Source organism: Pelophylax lessonae (assembly GCF_965119305.1).
Source record: "Pelophylax lessonae genome assembly, chromosome: 5".
Lineage (NCBI taxonomy): Eukaryota > Metazoa > Chordata > Amphibia > Anura > Ranidae > Pelophylax > Pelophylax lessonae.
Window position 1 is genome coordinate 10,236,454 of NC_138772.1, and position 23,603 is coordinate 10,260,056.

The 23,603-nt window shown below is 46.3% G+C and overlaps 1 pseudogene across 1 annotated transcript in view; it reads right to left on the reverse strand.

Annotated features, from left to right (window-relative positions):
- The window catches only part of LOC309556403, a 76,867-nt pseudogene that overhangs the window by 35,090 nt on the left and 18,174 nt on the right, over positions 1-23,603 (reverse strand). The window contains exon 3 of the transcript in view: positions 2,643-3,070. The product of the transcript in view is annotated as an uncharacterized misc_RNA (transcript). The remainder of the gene's footprint in view (positions 1-2,642; positions 3,071-23,603) is intronic.

The following is a 23,603-nucleotide window of genomic DNA, read 5'->3' on the forward strand; positions in this document are numbered from 1 at the left end:
GGGAGCTGTGACTCAGCTTGGGTGCCCTCATAGCAAGCTGCTTGCTGTGGGGGCACTGAACTGGAGGGAGGGGCCAGGAACACAGAAGAGGGACCCGAGAAGAGGAGGATCCAGGCTGTTTTGTGCAAAACCAACTGCAGCAGAGCAGGTAAGTATTACATGTTTGTTATTTTTATAGGAAAAGAAAAATGAGACTTTACAATAACTTAGCAAAGGCTGTGATACTTATGTACAGGGGATTTTTTTTTTATTTTTAATAAATTTGTAAAGATTTCAAACCATCCTCTTTTACGTTGTCATTATAAGGTGTTGCTTGTAGAATTTTGAGGAAAATAGTGAATTTAATCCATTTTGGAATAAGGCTGTAACATAAAATGTGGAAAAAGTGAAACACTGTGAATAATTTCGGAATGCACTGTACATGGCAAATGAGGTTTAATGTGGAGAGCTGTAAAGTAATGCACTTGGGGCTAACATCATAAACGCACACTACTCACTAGGGGGAGAACATCTGGGGGAAACCAGGATGGAGAAAGATCTGGGGGTCCTAGTAGAAGACAGGCTGAGCAATAGCATGCAATGTCAGGTTGCAGCTACCAAAGCCGGCAGAATATTAGCAAGCATAAAAAAGAGGATATACTCCAGAGATAAAACTATAATCCTTCCACTTTATAAAACTCTGGTCCGACCGCATCTGGAGTATTCTGTCCAGTTCTGGTCACCAGTCCTCAGGAGGGATGTGCTGGAACTGGAGAGGGTCCAAAGAAGGGCAACACAATTGATAAGGGGACTGGGGGACCTCAATTAGGAGGAGTGACTACAAGCACTAAATTTATTCTCCCCGAAGAAGAGATGCTTAAGAGGGGACATAATAGCGATTTACAAATACCTCAATGGTGATCCCAATGTAGCAAGAAAACTATTCAGTCTCAGGGAGTGTAAGAGGACACAGGGACACACAATGAGATTGGAGGAGAAGCTGATTTAACCTTGAGTTGAGAGGGGGGGGGGGGGGGGTTTCACTGTCAGGGCGATAAGGATGTGAAACATATCAGGAACTTCATATGTACAGTCTGGAGGTAAGAAGGGAAAGGATGGACATGACTGAAACCTTCTAAATCCATGTAGGGGGGAATAAGGTTCAGGAGGGCAGGATTTTCAGTATGAAGCCACGATGAAGAACACAGGGACGTGACGTCAAATTAGACCAGCCTTTTTAAACCAGGGTGCCTTGAGGTTCCTTTAGGGGTGCCTTGGCAAAACGCCAAAAAATTGTATACAAGCTGGCGTGTGGCTAAAGCTGCCCTTTGTTACACAAAACCACAGGTTTTCATTGTGCACCATTAAAACCTTCTAGCCGCCAGCATCCTAATGACCAATGGCATCACCAGTTGATAAGGAGGATGTCAGTTGCCTCCATAGGATCCTTGTTTGACCCTCCCCTGCCCCTCTTCATCAGCATTTGAGGGAATCTTAGCTGAGTGATTGGGAAAACTGAGGGAGAAGAGAAACATTGGAATACTAGTCAGTACCAGTTTGCAAAAGTGTATTTGCTTTGGAAGAATAAATCACCTCTAGTGTTGGGTGTCCTACTTGTGTGGATGTTGCTGCATTATGCAAAACTATTAGAATAGTTTTTACATTTTAGAATGGGGTGCCTTGAGATTGTCCATAACTTTTAAGGGTGCCTTGACTGAAAAAAGGTTGAGAAATACTGAACTAGACCAAGGAAAGTTCAAAACTAACCTTAGAAAGTATTATTATACAGAAAGAGTAGTTGAAGTGGATTCAAACATTCCTGGGACAATCAATAGATCTGTTTTAAAAAAGTAAAAAAAAAAAAAAAGTAAAAAAAAAAAAAAAAAAAAAAAAAAAAAAATATATATATATATATATATATATATATATATATATATATATATATATAGATGTATATATACGTGTATGTATATATATATATATATATATATATATATATATATATATATATATATATATATATATATACATATATATTTTATATTTTTATTTTTTTTATATATGTATATATACGTGTATGTATATACATATATATATACACATATATACATATATACATATACATATATATAGATATATATATATATATATATATATATACATATATACATATATATACATATATACATATATATACATATATATACATATATATATATATATATATTTTTTTTTTAATTGAAATATATATATATATATATATATATATATATATATATATATATATAAATTAAGCAGATTTTTTTTTGTTATCACTCTTCTGTCATTTTTTTTGTAATCACTCTTCTATGTATCTATTAAAAAAAAAAGAAAAAAATAATCCACCTAAAACAACGACATTTCAGCCCAAAACTATTTGATTTAGATGTAATAAAACAAAACAAAAAATGAAATACAAGAAATATTTCCCGATAAAAACATTTCACTACCAGCTCTGAAATCCATCCAATAATGTCATTGCCGATGTCCCTCAATGATCGGTGTTGATTAATTCTGTTTATAGTGTCCAGATTCTGTGCTTATTATGATAAAAGTTTCCAATCTCTGAACGAATTTAACTAAAAATATCAAAAATCCAACACCAAAATGTGAAAACTGCTTACCTGCAACCAAGGAAAAAGCTGAAGCAAGCAGACAGGAGATCAGCAGCACCTTCATCTTGCTGAGTCTCTGGAGAGAAATAAAAAAATGATGGCTCTGTACAAAGTTTTATAGGTCCCGCCCACATTCCCTCATTAACATAAATGTCAAAAGTCCCAAAAGAAGGACAAATTCTGGCCAAGTTTGATGTCAGGTGTGATTGTTGTATAATGTCCTAGGAGTGCCTGAGCTGTGATTGCCCAACTTCACCTGACACCTCTGTCACTGCTTCCCATACACTTCTATGGCTGGAGCGCCCATGTCAGATATCATTGCATCACGCCAGTCATGTATTATTATATATTTTATATAGTCACTCATTTTTATAGATGGATGTTTGGGAGCGTCAGCAGAAATCTGGGCCAGGACATGTACAATGATTGAACTGCATCTGGTTCATCCTACAAGTCTTCCCTCGTGTTCTACAAATCCTTCTACACCAGAGTCAGTCTGAATTTATGCACCATAATAGCTTAAAGCTCTTCCACCTTTTATATCCTCCATTATACTTTAGTAGATTGTAAGCCCTTCTACCTTCTGTATCCTTTCTTATACCCTAATAGATTGTAAGCTCTTCTACCTTCTGTATCCTTTCTTATACCCTAATAGATTGTAAGTTCTTCTACCTTCTGTATCCTTCCTTATATCCTAATAGGTTTTAAAGGGCAGATTTGTGGAGCACACGACTATTAGTTGTCCTGTGGACAGATTCTCCCACCTGAGCTGTGGATCTCTGCAACTCCTCCAGAGTTACCATGTGCCATACTCTTTCCATTTTTTGATGATGGATTGAACAGCGCTCTGTGAGATGTTAAAAGCTTGGGATATTTTTTTAGAACCTAACCCTGCTTTAACCTTCTCCACAACTTTATCCCTGACCTGTCTTGTGTGGCCTTTATGATGCTGCAAACTGTACTTCTTATGGCTTTCTTTCACCAATGGCTTTCTTCTTGTCACTCTTCCATAAAGGGCAGATTTGTGGAGCGCACGACTAGTAGTTGTCCTGTGGACAGATTCTCCCACCTGAGCTGTGGATCTCTGCAGCTCCTCCAGAGTTCCCATGGGCCTCTTGGCTGCTTCTCTGATGAATGCTCTCCTTGCCCGGCCGGTCAGTTTAGGTGGACGGCCATGTCTTGGTAGGTTTGTAGCTGTGCCATACTCTTTCCATTTTCTGATGATGGATTGAAAAGTGCTGTTTGTACACTAAGGTTCTCTAACAAACCTCTGAGGGCTTCACAGAACAGCTGTATTTATACAGAGATTCAATTACACACAGGTGAAATCTATTTACTAATTAGGTGACTTCTGAAGGCAATTGGTTCCACTAGATTTTAGTTAGGGGTATCAGAGTTTTTATTTGTAAAAAATGTTGAAAACCATTTATCATTTTCCTTCCACTTCGCAATTATGTGCCACTTTGTGTCGGTTCTATCACATAAAATCCCAATAAAATACATTTATGTTTTTGGCTGTAACATGACAAAATGGGAAAAAATTCAAGGGATATGAATATTTTTAAGGCACTGTATGCCATAATAGATTGTAAGCTCTTCCACCTTCTTTATCCTCCCTTATACCCTAATAGATTGTAAGCTCTTCCTCCTTCTGTATCCTCCCTCATACTCTAATAAATTGTAGGCTCCTCCCTTGCACTTGAATAGATCGTAAGCTCTTCTACTTGGTGTATCATAATAGAGTTTAAGCTTTCTGAATGTCTGTATCCTCCCTCGTATCCTATAAGGTTGCAAAGCTCGCCCCCCCCCCCCCCCCCTCCCCAACTCCATGTCTACTAGGTCCATTATGTCTGCTTTGTACTACAGTACATTGTTCACTGTATATGACCGTTCGTATGTGACACACACACACACACACACATATATATATATGTATATATATATATACAGTTCACAAAACCTTAACAAAAACTTTATAGAAAAACTCTTCTACCTTCTGTATCCTCCTTTTACCCTAATAGACAGTAAGCTCCTCTACCTTCTGTATCCTCCTTATACCCTAATAGATTGTAAGCTCTTCTACCTTCTGTATCCTCACTTATACCCTAATAGATTGTAAGTAATCACTCTTCATTCTTATGTATCTTGTAGTTATATTTATCATCATTTTACCCAAATTGCATTCATCTTAAAGTGAAACGGACCTCAAAAGTGCATTATTTATATTATTGCATTGTCATATATAATTAAATATTTTAACTCACCATAATGCAGAATCAGTGGGAAGCCTGAGCTTGTCACTTGCCACCGTCGCCTGCTGCCAGATGCAGCGTGTCACTTGCCACCTTCGTTTTCCACCAGATGCAGCGTGTCACTTGCCACCTTCTATTTACTGCTCCAGGGTGGCCGTTCTGTGCATAATCACGTGTATATATACATCTATATATATATATATATATATATACAGTATCTTACAAAAGTGAGTACACCGGAGACTTTGTAACACTAACAAGTCACATGACACCAGGGAGGGAAAATGGCTAATTGGGCCCAATTTGGACATTTTAACTTTTAAGGGGTGTACTCACTTTTGTTACCAGCAGTTTAGACATTAATGGCTGTGTGTTGAGTTATTTTGAGGGGACAGCAAATTTACACTGTTATACAAGCTGTACACTCACTACTTTACATTGTAGCAAAATGTCATTTCTTCAGTGTTGTCACATGAAAAGATAGAATAAAATATTTACAAAAATGTAAGGGGTGTACTCACTTTTGTGAGATAATATATATATATATATATATATATATATATTCAGATGACTAAAATATGAATATGACTAAAAACTAAAATGGCATTTTAGTCAAAAGAATATATATTCTGTTCAAATTGTTCAGTGTATATTCTATTCAAATTGTTGTAATAGTGACTTATCCCTTGCTGAGACCTATTCCTGGCCTGTAGAAGCAGATACAATCACTGCGGACAATCGTCATCAGATAGCTGAACTCACCAGACACAGTTTCTTTCCATCCACGTAGGTTTTATTGCAAGCAGTAGGTATAGCAGACAACAAAATGTAGCAGATGACTGAAGGATGGGAACTGCAGGTCAAAACATGGTAATGTGTTCCTGAATGCGAGCAGATTGTATGAAGGCCTAGACAAACGTGGCCATCTCTATTCCCACAAGCATAAAGAAGCAGGAACAGGAAATACATCATCAATGGGAGAGGACAGGAAGGAACACAGAAGGGAAAGGAATGTGCATGAAACAAAATAAACACAAGATGGCAGTATAATGACCAAATATATAGACATTACCACAACTATGCATTATAATATATCTTGAATATTGGTGTAACAGCACACTATAACTAAAATTAAATCAAAATTTTCTGCCAAAATTAACACTGGTCACAAGTGTTATTGAAGGGATATTGTTCATAAATATTATTGTCCCAAGTGAAAGAGCCCCTTCATACTTTCAACACAAACCACACATAACAGGATAACAGGGGTGACACGAAATGCTGAGTCCAGTGTGGTTGTAAAGCGAGTCTGATTAGTGCAGACCTGAGGGGTCTGGGGTTTTTGGTTACCCTGTGCCCCTAATAGACACAGGGTGACTTACACATAAGAGAGGCCTGGGGAAGCTTGACAAGGAGTTTCCCAACCTCTGTAAGTTAATCTGGGTTCCACGAGCCCCCCACCCAAAGTGACTCTTGTCACAGGAACTTTGGTGTGGCCAGGGGCTGATTGGCAACTTTCTGCCCAGGGGGCAAGTACAAATCAGAGGCCCATGGTGCCTCTTCCCACTCTCCCTCTTCCTAGCCTTCTCCAGACCCCCATTCAAGGCTGAAGCTCTGCTCCAGGTACTTTCTACTCACTGGTCGAATCCAGGTTCTTGACCCAGCCACCAGGGTGGAGGAGGGACAGTTCAGTCGGGGCTGGCCAGGGGAGGAGAGTCTCCAGTGGGGCATGGAACCGGCCTCAGCACAGACACAGTTTTACAGTTTAGACAGCATAGGAGGGAGAGAGGCCTGCGCTCTGTCCTTGTCTTCATCCCACACTCAGTAGGTCAGCAGGGGGGGACATTTTACTTCTCTTCACCAGGAATCCTTTAGGCATGTCTGTGGCAGAAGCAGTTCAGTCTTTTTACAGGGCATCAGAGTGTCCCGGGGGACAAATGCCCCCCTGCCCCTGGCCCAGTCCTCCCCTGGGTGTGGCACTGGAACTCGGAGTTAGACTATCTACTCTGTGCTTTAGTCCATGCCTAATAGGTTTTAATCTGACATGTAACAGGATCTCTATGCCTATGATACTGACATGGCCACCAGAAGCCTAACCTGGCTCAAGCCTATGCTGGTTATTGAGCCCAGAGCTAAAACTAGCTAAAGAAACCCAGACCAGAAGGGACAGGGTTAACTAGAAAAAAAGGAGCTGCATAAACACTATATTGCAAAAGGCAGATCCATCTACCAATATACTGGAAGGTGATCACTACATCTACAGTAGCACAGACCTAACTCTCTGGCACTGTGCGTATGAAATAATAACAAAGACATGGCAGAAATATTCCATCTATCACAAGTATTTAGATATACAGTACACTCAGCAACCTGTAGTTAAAACTATTTGATCACAAGAATACTTGCAGTCCTTTCTGGCTTGGTGTTAGCAGCATAGTGTCAGGTAACCACCAACAGTTTGGCTAATCAGCGCATTCGCGCATTGGCGCGAATACGCATGCGCGGCCAACTCCGGGGAAACTCAACCAAGAATGTGCGTGCGCCAATGCGCACGCGTGCACGAAGGACGTAACGGCGCTTGGCGCCAAACAGCCTATTCAAGCTCAGCAATTACAGTCACTAGCTGCTGGATGATCTTCAGCTTCCCGTGTTCCTTGTGCCTTGTTTTGCCTGCTAATCTTGGATCTCCTGTTGCCGACCCGGACTGCTTGACCTCGACTCCTCTTGATACCTCTGGCTCTTGACCTTTTGGCTTGTCCCTGGACTCTCCTCTGCTTTCTCCAGTGTCTGACCTGGCTTGGCTCTTGACTCCCCATTACCAGTCTCCTGTGGGCTACCCAGCTTACCTCTGTTCCTGCAGCACACCTGCCTGGCTTGCCAAGTGTTCCAGATCCGCCTAGGACTTATAACTCATTGGCTGCAGCCGCCATCTGGCCATCCCAGCCGGCAACCCATGCTACTTCGGGCACAGCACTCCCTGTCTCACCTCCAGGGGTGATCTGCACCTAGCCGCAAGGGGAGCCCTCTCTACACTCCGGCTTTGGATCAGGTACATGACACATAGACAGGACACATGTGGCTGACACCTTCTCTTTCTCTCCCCACTACCTCCTTCAGGGTCTCACAGCCCAGCCAGCGAGGGCAGGAAATTATGTACATAATTATACATAAAACTGTAATGCTGAAAGCTTACAGTAGAGGGCAGTAGCGCCCTAGAGCAGTACAAATAATGCAGCTACGTGCCCACTTTTGTAACGCTGCTGCTGAAGGATACTCATCAGTGGACATTGTTGTCTACCCATTTTTTTCACACCACATAGAGAAATTGGTTAGGAGTTTAAAATACCCCTGAAGCCAGTTCACCAAGAAAGGGTAGACTACTATCTTTGTCTCTATCATGATGGCACATAAGCTCCCCTTTTCAGTCAACACCCTGTCCTGGGCTCCAGGGGTGTGGAAGTGTACCTGTGAGCATCAAGCATCAGTTCTTTGGGAGTAATACTCCTATTTTCAGGGGGAAAAAACTAATTGAAAAGGATTAAGAGAGGTGCATGGAAGTCAGCCAGCCCCCAGTCTGATGTACTCACCCTCCAGTCTGCCAACAACCAAGTAGACCTGTCTCATGATATAAATAAAGAACAGGGGTTTAGTTGACACGCATTTGCAAATGCATGTGTAAGCTGCAGAGCCACGACTCGGCACCCTGTTTTATCTGCAGTCCTAACACTTTTAAATTTGAGTGTCTCCACTCTGGGAGCACATGGCTGCTAATGGGTGGATAGGAGGCAGGTGAGAGGGAGCAGCCCAAACTTCCCCCAACCCACCTCCATCCATGACTGGTCTAGTATCTCAAAACTCTAATAGCAATGTTCTTAAGATGGTACAAACTGAAAACGACCAGCTGAGAAGCATACACCTCCAACCCCTTGGTGGATGCAGTGTAAAACACAGATTGGGATTTTATATGAGGCGATTTGCCTGTATAGCACAGTGCCTCCATCCCTAATTTCATAAAATATTTGGGACTTTACATGAGACAAGCAGGTCATGTTATGGTCTCCATCCCCATATATGAAAAAACTGGGGTCAAATTAGACTCCATCCACCAAAAACGCACGAAAATAGCACGGTGGGACTTTAAATGAAGCACCAGCCTGTAGGCACTGTGCTATACAGGCAAATTGCCTCATATAAAGTCCCAATCTGTGTTTTACACTGCATCCACCAAGGGGGTGGAGGTGTATGCTTCTCAGCTGGTCGTTTTCAGTTTGTACCATCTTAAGAACATTGCTATTAGAGTTTTGAGGTACTAGACCAGTCATGGATGGAGGTGGGTTGGGGGAAGTTTGGGCTGCTCCCTCTCACCTGCCTCCTATCCATCCATTAGCAGCCATGTGCTCCCAGAGTGGAGACACTCAAATTTAAAAGTGTTAGGACTGCGGATAAAACAGGGTGCTGTGTCGTGGCTCTGCAGCTTACACATGCATTTGCAAATGTGTGTCAACTAAACCCCTGTTCTTTATTTATCTCATGAGACAGGTCTACTTGGTTGGTGGCAGACTGGAGGGTGAGTACATCAGACTGGGGGCTGGCTGACTTCCATGCACCTCTCTTAATCCTTTTCAATTCGTTATTTTCTATACAGGGATGGAGACTCTGGGCATACCTGCTGGTGTCTCACTTAAAGTCCCACATAGCCCACATTGCCTATTTTCGGGGGAACCCCTCCTAAAGCACTCCCAATGCTAAAGGGTTTGTGGTCTGGTATTAACTATACTACCAATCGATTGGGAAAAACCTGACAGGGTGGTTGTACAGAAGTCGATTAGATGATCAGCTTTTGTACAACCGGCTTGCCCCTACATGGATCGAAAATTCAGCTAAACTGGCCAAATTTTGATCCATGTAGGCTTAGGCGTCCTCCACCACCTGTAGATATCTCCCATGCCTTCTAAGCTATTGTGCTCCACATTTAAGAACCATTGGTTATATTGAGCCGGAAAGGACTGGTAGTAGATCTGAAGTTCTTGCTATACAACTAATTTGTGCTTCACGCAGGTTGGTTGGATCAGTTATCTGGTTAATCAGTCCAAAGATTACCAGTGGGCAGATTGCTGAAACCCCCAAACTGGGAAGTCTTCCCTTCAACGGACATCATCACCCCAACATGGAAGCACTCTGTGCTCTTATTAGGATAATATCTAATATCTAAAAATACCTTTTCTTTATTAGGCCGATGATAGAATGATTAGGGATGATAGGGATTCTGTTCTCATAACCGACAGCAAAATTTCAAATAGGAACCCAATTAGAGATTGTTGGTTGACTGGAAGTCACCCTCAAGTCTGCTGGTAGAGGGGGGCCATCAGTCCTCTTGTAGGGAGCCTGAGCAAACAGGGGGGTCCACACAGGGAGGGGGATTAGTGATGAACGACATTTACAAAAATCTTCCTCCAGCACCTGAAAGCTGATCTCTCCCCCTCTCCCTGCTGCCAGCTTTTATCTGCTGAGAAAGAGACAAGTGTCCCTCACTAATCCATCTCCCTGTGTACCCCCCCCCCCCTCCCAGCCCGGGCTCTAATGTTAGCTCTGCTCCTAAGTTTCTCTGTGTAACTTTGTTTCTCTCCCTGCAGTTCGTCCTATACTCCTTGTCCCAGCCTGTACATTTTTTTAATCTCTCTCCCCCATTGCTCTGTCTTCCTGACACAGTCACAGCTGATCAGCTGCATTCCCATGGGGTTTACTGATACACCGGTTACATAGCCACCTGTTATCTTGTCCCAGTGCAGTTTAGTGTGCTTTATATAGCTGGGCTTCCCCCTGCTCTCCCCCAGACTGCTTCCTGATCTATGCAACTTTGCATCTTCTCCCCCGCACTATCAGTTCCCTCTGCATTCATGTATCAACTCCTTCTATTTACTCATTTACTAACTAAGCTGGCAGGAGTAAACTCCATTTTTTATCTTATATCTACAGCTAGGACCTGCAGCTGTGTTCATACAGATCCCCGTACACCTGCACCCCCATACCTGTCAGATTAGGATCTGCGGCTGTGTTCATACAGATCACCGTACACCTGCGTCCCCACGCCTGTCAGATTAGGATTTGCAGGTGTGTTCATACAGATCCACGTACACCTGCACCCCCATGCCTGTCAGATTAGGATCTGCGGCTGTGTTCATACAGATCCCCGTACACCTGCACCCCCACGCCTGTCAGATTAGGATCTGCGGCTGTGTTCATACAGATCCCCGTACACCTGCACCCCCATACCTGTCAGATTAGGATCTTCGGCTGTGTTCATACAGATCCCCGTACACCTGCACCCCCACGCCTGTCAGATTAGGATCTGCGGCTGTGTTCATACAGATCCCCGTACACCTGCACCCCCATACCTGTCAGATTAGGATCTGCGGCTGTGTTCATACAGATCCCCGTACACCTGCACCCCCACGCCTGTCAGATTAGGATCTGCGGCTGTGTTCATACAGATCCCCGTACACCTGCACCCCCACGCCTGTCAGATTAGGATCTTCGGCTGTGTTCATACAGATCCCCGTACACCTGCATCCCCACGCCTGTCAGATTAGGACCTGCGGCTGTGTTCATACAGATCCCTGTACACCTGCACCCCCACGCCTGTCAGATTAGGATCTGCGGCTGTGTTCATACAGATCACCGTACACCTGCATCCCCACGCCTGTCAGATTAGGATCTTCGGCTGTGTTCATACAGATCCCCGTACACCTGCATCCCCACGCCTGTCAGATTAGGACCTGCGGCTGTGTTCATACAGATCCACATACACCTGCACCCCCACGCCTGTCAGATAAGGATCTGCGGCTGTGTTCATACAGATCCCCGTACACCTGCATCCCCACGCCTGTCAGATTAGGACCTGCGGCTGTGTTCATACAGATCCCCGTACACCTGCACCCCCATACCTGTCAGATTAGGATCTTTGGCTGTGTTCATAAAGATCCCTGTACACCTGCACCCCCACGCCTGTCAGATTAGGATCTGCGGCTGTGTTCATACAGATCACCGTACACCTGCATCCCCACGCCTGTCAGATTAGGACCTGCGGCTGTGTTCATACAGATCCAGGCGGAGCAAGCTGTATAAATGAACCACTGCTCCACACTGTACAGACCACAGCACCCATGTGCATGACCCCCAACCCCTCCCCCACACACACAAATTTATTTATCAACTCAGTTTCATCTTTTAGATTTAGCAGGAATTTTGTGAGTTATGTTGTATTTGTGTCTGCTAGTAATTATTTTATTGTATTTTTATCAAAATAAAGCTTTAATGTTTTCTTGGGGGGGGGGGGGGCTGTCAGGTAGTCTGTATAGGGCCCCCCGATTTCTATCAGCAGCCCTGGTCACCCTGAAAGAATAAGCTAATTTGGACTTCCTCTATCGGGGGTCTTGCTGAGCAGCCTGCACTTAGTAGCGCTCTTTACCATTTCACTAATGCACCAAGTGTATCTTCTGTCTCACCTCACCTGAACAACTTAACCACTTGCCACCCGCCCACCGTCAAACGACGGGGTAGCGGTGCGGCTCTCGTTCGGGGACAACGTAATATGACGGCGCCCCAGAACGGCCTCTTGCGCGCCCGTGGGGGTGCGCACTGCGGCGATTGTGGCTGCGCCCTCGATCTTGGTAAAGAACCAATGACGTGGCTCTTTACCCATGTGATCGACTGTGTCCAATCACAGCCGGTCTCATGTAAATGAGCAAGTGCCGTTTATCGGCTCTCCTCGCCTCACACTGTCAAAATGTGTGGCAAGAGAGTCGATCAGCGGCTCCTTCTCAAAGGGGAGTCTAGGACAGGTTATCAGGGCACTGATAACCTGATAACCTAAACCTTCACTGATCATCAGTACCCTGATTACAGAAAAGTAAAAAAACAGTGCCCATAAGTCACTCCAACCAATGCCCATCAGTGCCCACAATCAGTGCCCATAGTGCTGCCAGTCAGTGCCCATCAGTGCCTGCTCATCTGTGCTGCCCATCAGTGTTCCTGTGAGGACTTCGGCAAAGCTTCAGGGGCAAAAGTCAACTGCGGGAAGTCAGAGATCATGCTCTTCGGAAAGTGGTTCCTGCCTTCTTCTGCATCAATCCCTTTCAGCATCAAGGCGGACTTCATCAAAATTCTTGGAGTTTGGTTTGGAGCTGAGGGCGCAGCCCTGAAGTCTTGGGAGGAGAGACTGTCCAAGATGAGACAAAAGTTTGGACTATGGAGCCTCAGAGAACTCACCATCGAAGGGAAAACACTGGTACTCCGCAGCGAGATCCTCCCTGTGTTGCAGTACCTCGCCCAGGCCTGGCCCCCCCGGGTCAACACCTGCAAGGCCATCACCAGGGCGGTGTTCCACTTCATCTGGGGCTCCAAGATGGACAGAGTGAAGCGTGCAGTCATGTTCAAGGAACCCCTCAAGGGCGGTAAGGGCGTGCCCGACATCGCAACGTTACTGGGGGTGTTCTTTGCCTGCAACTGCATCCGCAGAACTTTGATTGACAGAACTTCGGACTCTGGAGGCAACTCCATGTCCCGTTTTTTCCTCCTGCCTCTCTGGAGGTCCCTTGGATGGGACAAATGGGACAGCTCCATCCCCTACAACTGGGACACTCCTTGGTACTACTTAGACACTTTCAAGTTCATCAAGGAGCTGGGGCTGCATGGAGTTAAGCCCGACTTGTGGAAGCCAAAAACTATCTACAGGTTGATCAGAGCATCGGACATTGCTGAGACTGTTCCAGGCCTCCCTTCAGCCACTTGCAAAGTGGTCTGGAGGAATGTTTCTTCAAAGAGACTCACCAACAGGCATAAAGATCTGGCGTGGATGGCTGTCCAGGGGGGTTTGCCACTCAGGACATTTATGCATGCCAGAAACTTGTGCAGATACAGGCACTGCCCCTTTTGTATCATCCACGAGGAAACGTCTTTTCACGTTTTCTGGGAGTGCTCATTTGCACAGAGCCTGCTGAGGGCCTTGGAACCTGAACTTAGAGACTTTGTTTCACAGACTGCCATCACACATTTTGCTGTGCTGAATGGACTCTTTCATGGTACTTTTACACAGGAGGACATTGACAACGCCTGGCGGGTGTTGTGTTGCTTTAAGGACGCTTTATGGTGCGCCAGAAAGCGCCTTATCCACCAGCGGGAGAGGATGTCCATTGAGGACTGTCGCAGACTGGTTCACAGTCTGCTCAGAGACTATAACCTGATGGATCTCATGGAGGAAGAGGAGGTCTGAAGATTTCCCCTTCCCCCACTCTCCCTTGCGTGTCTTTGTCCATTCAATAAAGCTTCGGGCCTGTGATTTCATTCCCCTCCCCTTACCCCTCTCTCCCACCCCCCATCACACCTGTTGCTTATTGGAAATGTTATAGTATTGAAACAGTTATGAGTAATGCAACGTATAGACAATGTTTTTAGTTTCATGCTTCAGGGGTATTGCGGCATCATGCATGATGTGATGGCACGGGGTATCCTTACTCCGCACACCACATCAGGCATCATACCACAGAATGAATGTATTTGATTGAATGTATTTATTAGTATGACCGGAAATGTATTGTAATGTAGTGTATTTATGCGCTGCGTCGCAGTACAGGGGAGAATGTACCCCGACAAAAGTATTGTTTTTTGTATATCTTTTATGCAAATAAAGATTACATTTTCAACCAAAAAATCAGTGTTCATCAGTGAAGCCCGGCAGTGGCCATCAGTGCCGCCTGTCAGTGCCTGTCAGTGCCGCCTCTCAGTGCTAATCAGTGCCACCTCTCAGTGCCCATCAGTGCCGCCTATCAGTGCTCATCAGTGCCACCTATTAGTGCCCATCAGTGCGGCATATTAGTACCTCCTCATCAGTGGCCATCAGTGTTGCCTATCAGTGCCCATCAGTGCGGCATATTAGTACCTCCTCGTCAGTGCCCATAAGTGCCACCTCATCAGTGCCCATCAGTGCATCCTATCAGTGCCCATCAGTGCCGCCTCATCAGCGCACATCAGTGAAGGAGAAAAATTACTTTTTTCAAAATGTAATGACAGAAAATAAGAAAAACTTTTTTTCTTTCAAAATTGTCTGTCTTTTTTCTTTTTAAGTAAGGAATAAAAACCCCAGTGGTGATTAAATACCACCAAAAGAAATCTCTATTTGTGTTAAAAAAATGATAAACATTGAATTTGGGTACAGTGTAGCATGACGGCGCAATTGTCATTCAAAGTGTGACAGCGCTGAAAGCTTGAAACTGGCCTGGGCATGAAGGGGGTGAAAGCACCCGGTATTGAAGTGGTTAAGATAACACAAGAGAGCAATGTGAGTCCAGACTGACCCTCTGATATACCACCATTGGGCACACAGGCCACCAAGAAAACTTCTTTCATCATACTCTTGTGAAGTTCAGTAAAAAAAAAGTGCAGGTAATCAAATACATGCCAAGGTGGTGGGGGTGGGGAGCACCCGTCCTTCTCTGGCGCAATGCTGGTAGGAATGTTGTTGTGAAGGTGACCCTGAATGACCTGTATAGGTGTACTGGCGCTATGCCATGTGTTAGGGTACATTTACATCTCTGTATTTTACTGCATTGCAGGTGCCTTAAAAAACCTTGATGTATATTTGTTGAGGTCCCAAAATGCACCTTTAACCCCTTCTGGACCGGAAGGATTTTCCCCCTTAATGACCAGGCCTTTTTTTTGTGATTCGGCACTGCGTTACTTTAACGGACAATTGTGCGGACGTGCGGCGCTGTACCCAAATAAAATTGATGTCCTTTTTTTCCCACAAATAGAGATTTCTTTTGGTGGTATTTGATTCCCTCTGCGAAGAGCAACAATTCTGAAAAAAAAAAAAAAAACAATATATTTCACATTCTGCTATATAACATTCCCAAAAAAAAAAAGTAAAAATCCAAATTTTTTAACATTTTTGCCCAATTTGTTTTCTGCTACATATTTTTGGTAAAAAAAAAAACGCAATAAGTGTATTTTGATTGGTTTGCGCAAAAGTTTTCGCATCTACAAACTACTGGAAAGATTTATGTCATTTTTATTGTTTTTTTTACTAGTAATGGTGGCAATCTGCGATTTTTAGTGGGACTGCGACATTGCGGCGGACAGAACGGACTCCTAACTGACATTTTTGACACTTTTGGGGGGGACCAGTGACATTACTCCTGTAATCAGTGCTATAAATATGCAATGTTACTGTACTAATGACACTGACAGGGAAGGGGCTATCATTGTGGGTGATCAAGGGGTTAAATGTGAGCCTAGGGGAGTGATTCTAACTGTGGGGGGGGGGGGGCGTGGCTTGTGAAATGAACATAGAGACCCCTAACTGACAAATCGGACCCCTAACTGACATTTTTGACACTTTTGGGGGGGGACCAGTGACATTACTACAGTAATCAGTGCTAGAAATATGCATCGTCACTGTAATAATGACACTGGCAGGGAAGGGGTTAACACTGTGTGTGATCAAGGGGTTAAATGTGAGCCTAGGGGAGTGATTCTAACTGTGGGGGGGCGGGACTTGTAAAATTACCATAGAGACCTGTGATCCTATATAGAAGGATCGCAGGAACTCTGTGATCATTCCAGGGAGAAGAACGGTCGGCTGTGTTTACAACATCCGACCGTCCTTCTCTCTCAGCGGGGAGGCAGCAATTGGAGCCGCAAGCTCTGTGCATCAGAGTCCCCGTTGCTGAGCAGGGACGGGAACCCGCCGGCGGCGGCGGCGCGTGCTTGCCCCCTAGCTGCAGGTGTGCGACCGACCTATACCTACGGCGGTTTGCACAGGAGGGCCAGCCTGCTGCAGTATAACTATGGCGGGCGGTCCTTAAGTGGTTAATGGGTTTTAAAAGTGAATGCATATAAAACGCATGTGAAATATATACTGCACCTCTCATGCAGAGGTGTGAATGTAGACTTCCAATACAAGTATAATTAAGCCTTCCTGCAATAAACTTCATTAACTATAGGCTTTGTTGCCAGCAGTCGGAGTGCTTTGACTCAATAAGCCTCTCCCTTATGACGGCAGCTCCTAGCAGATCCTCCAATCACCCTGCTCTGCTCCGAAATCCTCATCAGGGTACACTTCTCCAATTAGCCCTGAAAAACAGAAAGCTTTTTACCCCCCCCCCCCCCCCCGAAACATGTTGTATTTCTCGTATGCAGTTTATTATTAATAATATTATACTCGATTTTTATAGCGCCAAATTGCAATTAAATACATCTACATTGGATAATTGCTTTTTTCATATCTTGGAAGTTTCCATCTTTGTTATACCTGCCCTCTGTTTAAAAGATCTCCTCCTTTCGTCCATTCACATTTTTAACCACTTAAGCCCCGGAAGATTTTACCCCCTTCCTGACCAGGGCTTATTTTGCGATTCGGCACTGCGTGACTTTAACGGACATCGTGCGACGCTTTATCTAAACGAATTTGGCGTCCTTTTTTTCCCACAAACAGAGCTTTCTTTTGGTGGTATTTGATCACCTGTGCGATTTTTTGATCATGCGCTATAAACCAAAAAAAGAGCGACAATTTTGCAAAAATAACAATATTTTTCACACTTTTTTATATGAAATTCCCCCAAAAAAATGTAAAAATCAAAATTTTTTAACATTTTAGGCCAATTTGTTTTCTGCTACATATGTTTGGTAAAAAAAAATCGCAAAAAGTGTATTTTGATTGGTTTGCGCAAAAGTTATCACGTTTACTAACTAAGGGAAAGATTTTTGTCATTTTTGTTGTTTTATTTTAACGCGTAATGGCGGCGATCTGCGATTTTTTTTTGCGGGACTGCGACATTGCGGTGGACAGATCGGACCCCTAACTGACATTTTTGACACTTTTGGGGTTACCAGTGACATTACTGCAGTAATCAGTGCTATATATATGCACTGTTACTGTAAAATGACACTGGCAGTGAAGGGGTTAACTTTTTTTTGAGAGGGAGGGGTTATGTGTGTCCCTAGGGGCGTGATTCTAACTTTGATTGGCTGTGGCTTGAGGTGTAGGAACAGTGATCAACGGTCCTACATAGCAGAACCGTATGATCAGTGTTCCTACACAGGGGAGAAAGACAGGTGGCTGTGTTTACATTAGCCGCCTGCCTTTCTCCTGCTCTAACTGACGATCGCGAGTGACCGGCGGACATCGGGTCTGCCGGGCACACGCGCGGGAGCGCGCCTCCGACAACGCGCGCTCGCTCCCTAGACCCTCACAGGCTAGCGGCGTAGCCCTACGTCGCTTTGCCTGTGAGGGGCAGACCGCCGCAGTAAATAGTCGTGCAGCGGTCGGCAAGCGGTTAAAGCATAACTCCACTTTTGTTGAGAAAAAAAAAAACATTCCCCTCTGGGTGATCTCTGTACATTGCAGGGATTGTAACAAACTTTGTTGCAGATTTCTACCTTTTGTTATTCTGAAGAAATCATTGTTTGTTCCTGCTGAGTGGGTCAAATGGGAGTGGTTTCATAATTATCTATCAGCTGTGCAGCTGCAGGGCTCTATGAGGAAATCTGCTGGGCCTGCATCCCTTTAGACGTGTTCCTATTGGGAGTATCTCACCAAAAATGACATTTTTGTTGCAGGGGATGCCAGAAATCTGACTTGTATCTTAGTGCAGACTTCTGGGAAAATTGGTGAGCCAATCACACAAGCAGGAAATTATGTTTCTGGGGGTGTGGTCAGTATACATTCTGTGTACAGAACAGCTCCAGGCGGCCATATTGAATTGCATTTTCAGAAAATGACAACAGCTGCAGATTGGAAAGGAAAGGAAATTTTTAACAACATTCAATTACAATACGATTTGTGTCACAATTGTATACGCTATATTATTTTTTTTTTGTTTACGGATTTTTTTCCCCCCACGAAAATGGAGTTACCCTTTAAGAATCATATATCACTCTCAGAGCTCTCACTAGTCTGGATAACACTCATGCATCCGTTCACCACACTGCAGAGCTACTGTATGCAGGTACAGGTCTTTCATTGAATGTAGATGGCAGTCAATGGACACATGTAGGTAGATGCGGCTGGAGTATATCCTCCATTTAAAAAAACAAAGAAAAATTCCCAGCTCATTTACCAACAATCCAAACTATTCTGTCTAACAGTTCACATTAAAAACAAGGGGTTTAGTTTGCACACATTTACAAATATATGCATAAGGTGCAGCAGCCACGTCACGGCACCCCAGTATACTGCAGTCCGAACTCAACAGTCTCCCAAATTGGAGGGCATATATAATAATGAATAGATTCAGGGCAGGTATGCCTGGAGGGCAGGGCAGGGCAGGGCCGGGACAAGGGGTGGGCAGGGCCAGGACAAGGGGTGGGCAGGGCCAGGACAAGGGGTGGGCAGGAGGGACGGCTGCCCTGGGTGCAATGGTTTATTGCAGGGATAGGGGCACCCTTACCCTAACCCTAAGGGAAAGGGGGGGGGGGGCACAGTTTGGTATCTTTGCCCTGGGCGCTGGACCTTGTCCCGCCACTGCTGGAGGGAGCTCACCCTTCCTTAAAGGTACAGAGATGCACTGGACACGCAGCACCATGGCAGAGAAGGCATCCAGTGCAAGTGACAGGGCAGGTGACAGTGCATAGCCTGGAGAGCCAAGGTTGCCTACCCCTGAGTTAGTGAACTGGTGAGGGGACGCACTGGATACCTTCACTACCATGGTGCTCTTGCTTGGTGTCTGGTGCATCCCTGTACCTTTAAGGAGATGTGGGCTCCCTCCAGGAATACGTGTCCTTATACTATCCATTATTATATACACATATATGTATGACATGACAATTTATTTATATTGTTTTTATTAGTATAAAACTCTCAAGGTCTTCTGGATCCACTGCATGAATGTTCTGTCACCTCCACCATGGCTCCTTCTCTTCCAGCTGTGCGCTGCAGGCTATGCTCTGTCACCTGCCCTGTCCACGCCTCCACTGTGGCTCCTTTTCCTCCCAGCTGTGCGCTGCAGGCTATGCTCTGTCATCTTCCATGTCCACACCTCCATTGTGGCTCCTTCTCCTCCCAGCTGTGCGCTGCAGCCTATGCAATGTCATCTGCCATGTCCACGCCTCCACTGTGGCTCCTTCTCCTCCCAGCGGTGCGCTGCAGCCTATGCAATGTCATCTGCCCTGTCCGCGCCTCCACTGTGGCTCCTTCTCCTCCCAGCTGTGCACTGAAGACTATGCTTTGTCACCTGCCCTGTCCACGCCTCCACTGTGGCTCCTTCTCCTCCCAGCTGTGCGCTGCAGGCTATGCTCTGTCACCTGCCCTGTCCACGCCTCCACTGTGGCTCCTTCTCCTCTCAGCTGTGCGCTGCAGGCTATGCACTGTCACCTGCCCTGTCCGCACCTCCACTGTGGCTCCTTCTTCTACCAGCTGTGCGCTGCAGGCTATGCTCTGTCACCTGCCCTGTCCACGCCTCCACTGTGGCTCCTTCTCCTCTCAGCTGTGCGCTGCAGGCTATGCTCTGTCACCTGCCCTGTCCATGCCTCCACTGTGGCTCCTTTTTCTCTCAGCTGTGCGCTGCAGGCTATGCTCTGTCACCTGCCCTGTCCGCACCTCCACTGTGACTCCTTCTCTTCCCAGCTGTGCACTGCAGCCTATGCATTGTCATCTGCCCCGTCCACGCCTCCACTGTGGCTCCTTCACCCTCTTGGCTGTGTGTTGCAGGCTATGTATTGTCATTTGGCTTGTCTATTTCCCTGTCCTCTGTGGCGGCTGGTGAAGTTTTAAGATGGTGGGGCACAAGAACCCGCCCTTCCATTTTGACCCATCCCATTTCTCAGAAGCCCCACCCCTTATAGACTCCATCCATTTTGTCCCCTGTATTTTGCTTGCGTGAACAAATTCTCCCAATATATCACACATTAAGGGGTCCATCAGTACTAGTATATCCCATAATAGGGAGCAGGGGCCCTAATATGGTATATACTGTGAGAGACAACCTATTATGGGATACACTGACTGAGAGTGGCACAAACCCCACATTACAGACCCCCTAGCACAAACCCCTCAAGCACAAACCCCACACAAACCCATCAAGCACAAACCCCACAGTACAGGCCCCCTAGCACAAACCCCACAGTACAGACCCCCTAGCACAAACCCCACAGTACAGACCCCCTAGCACAAACCCCACAGTACAGACCCCCTAGCACAAACCTCACAGTACAGGCCCCCTAGCACAAACCCCACAGTACAGACCTCCTAGCACAAACCCAACAGTACAGGCCCCCTAGCACAAACCCCACAGTACAGACCTCCTAGCACAAACCCCACAGTACAGACCCCCTAGCACAAACCCCACAGTACAGACCCCCTAGCACTAATCCCACAGTACAGACCCCCTAGCACAAACCCCACAGTACAGACCCCCTAGCACAAACCCCCTAGCATTAATCCCACAGTACAGGCCCCCTAGCACTAGCCCCACAGTACAGGCCCCCTAGCACTAATCCCACAGTGCAGACCCCCTAGCACAAACCCCACAGTATAGGCCCCCTATCACAAACCCAACAGTACAGGCCACCTAGCACAAACCCCACAGAACAGACCCCCTAGCACTAATCACACAGTACAGGCCCCCTAGCACTAATCCCACAGTACAGGCCCCCTAGCACAAACCCCACAGTACATGCCCCCTTTCAATGTAGTGACCAGTATACATGCCCCCTTTCAATGCAGTGACCAGCGTACGTGTCCCCAATGCAGTGACCAGCGTACATGTCCCCAATGCAGTGACCAGTGTACATGTCCCCAATGCAGTGACCAGCATACATATCCCCAATGCAGTGACCAGCATACATGTCCCCAATGCAGTGACCAGTGTACATGTCCCCAATGCAGTGACCAGCATACATGTCCCCAATGCAGAGATCAGCGTGCGTGCCTCCAATGCAGTGACCAGCATACATGTCCCCAATGCAGTGACCAGCATACATGCCCCCAATGCAGAGATCTGTGTGCGTGCTTCCAATGCAGTGACCAGTGTACATGTCCCCAATGCAGAGATCAGCGTGCGTGCTTCCAATGCAGTGACCAGCGTACATGTCCCCAATGCAGTGACCAGCATACATGTCCCCAATGCAGTGACCAACATACATGCCCCCAATGCAGAGATCAGCGTGCGTGCTTCCAATGCAGTGACCAGCATACATGTCCCCAATGCAGTGACCAGTGTACATGTCCCCAATGCAGAGATCAGCGTGCGTGCTTCCAATGCAGTGACCAGCATACATGTCCCCAATGCAGTGACCAGTGTACATGTCCCCAATGCAGAGATCAGCGTGCGTGCTTCCAATGCAGTGACCAGCATACATGTCCCCAATGCAGAGATCAGCGTGCGTGCCTCCAATGCAGTGACCAGTGTACATGTCCCCAATGCAGAGATCAGCGTGCGTGCCCCCTTCAAAGTGCCCTCTTCATCGGCTGTCTGGGAGTGACCAGTTGAGGTGCGGCCTGTGGGTGCGGGAGTACTCTCTGTGCGGTGAGGCGCCTGCGGCCTGCCTGGGCCTGGCCGCGATAATGCGGGGAGAGGCTGAGCAGCGGACTGGTCTGGTGGACTGACTCAAGTCGGCTGTCTGGGAGTGACTCACCACCGTGACCATTGTCTTGTCCAGAACGAAGGCGATCCGATGCGGGCGGCTCTCTACTCGCGCGTCCGTCCTCCGAGTCCTGTCTTCTCCTCCTGGCTGCGAGTGCGACACTCCAAGTCCTCGGAACGGAAGCCGGAAGTGGTGATCGTGACGCCGGGGCGGTGCATCGCCCCCACACGTCACGTCACCAGGTCCATGTCCTACTGTGATTAGTCCAGGCTGGAGTCTGGACCAATCACAGCCCGGACATCTGAAAAGTGGGGAGTGTCGGGGCGCATTGCTCTGCGCCCCAAAGACCCCCCTGAAGAGCGCCAATCAGCGTCTCTGCTCGCCGAGGGTGGGGTCAAAAACCCCACCCCCCCCCCCCATACCCAGCACTAAGTCCGGCGCCTCTAGTGGGCGAAAAATAGACACTTTTTTTTTTTAATCTTCTTCTTTTTTCTTTTTTTGGGGGGGGGGGGTGGCGCCCCTGCGCCACCGATCGTCAGCGTTAGCTCTCCACCATACTGCCAGGTGACCTACGATCCGAGGAGGAATGTTCTGCAGGAACGCTGCGGCTGCATGTCATTGTTTGTTCCGCTGACATACAAAGTTTTTACATGTGAGTGCATCCCTTTTTATTTATTAACCACTTGCCGACCGCCGCAAGTAAATATACTGCGGCGGTCAGCCCCTCACAGGCAAAGTGACGTATATATACGTCACTAGCCTGGGAGGGTCTGGGGAGCGAGCGCGCGCCGGCGGCGGCGCGCTCCCGCTCCCGCGCGGTCACGGGCCCCCCCGCGCGTGTGACCGGCGGACCCGATGTCGGCCGGTCACTCTGCGATTGCCGGGGGAGAGGGAGAAAGGCAGGCAGCTTGTGTAAACTGTAAAAATAAGTGGAAGTTCCCCTTACGGGTGAAGTTCCGCTTTAACTACCATTGCTGTAGAAGAAATTGCCAAGTGGCTTTGCATATTGCCAGTTTTAGTCTAGCTACTGTGCTACTCCAGATCATCTCAGCAGCAAGACTCACATGGATGAATCTGCATCCGCTTCACAATGTCAGGTTGTTCAGCCCATTTTTGGTGCTATGAGGTGTACCTATATTGA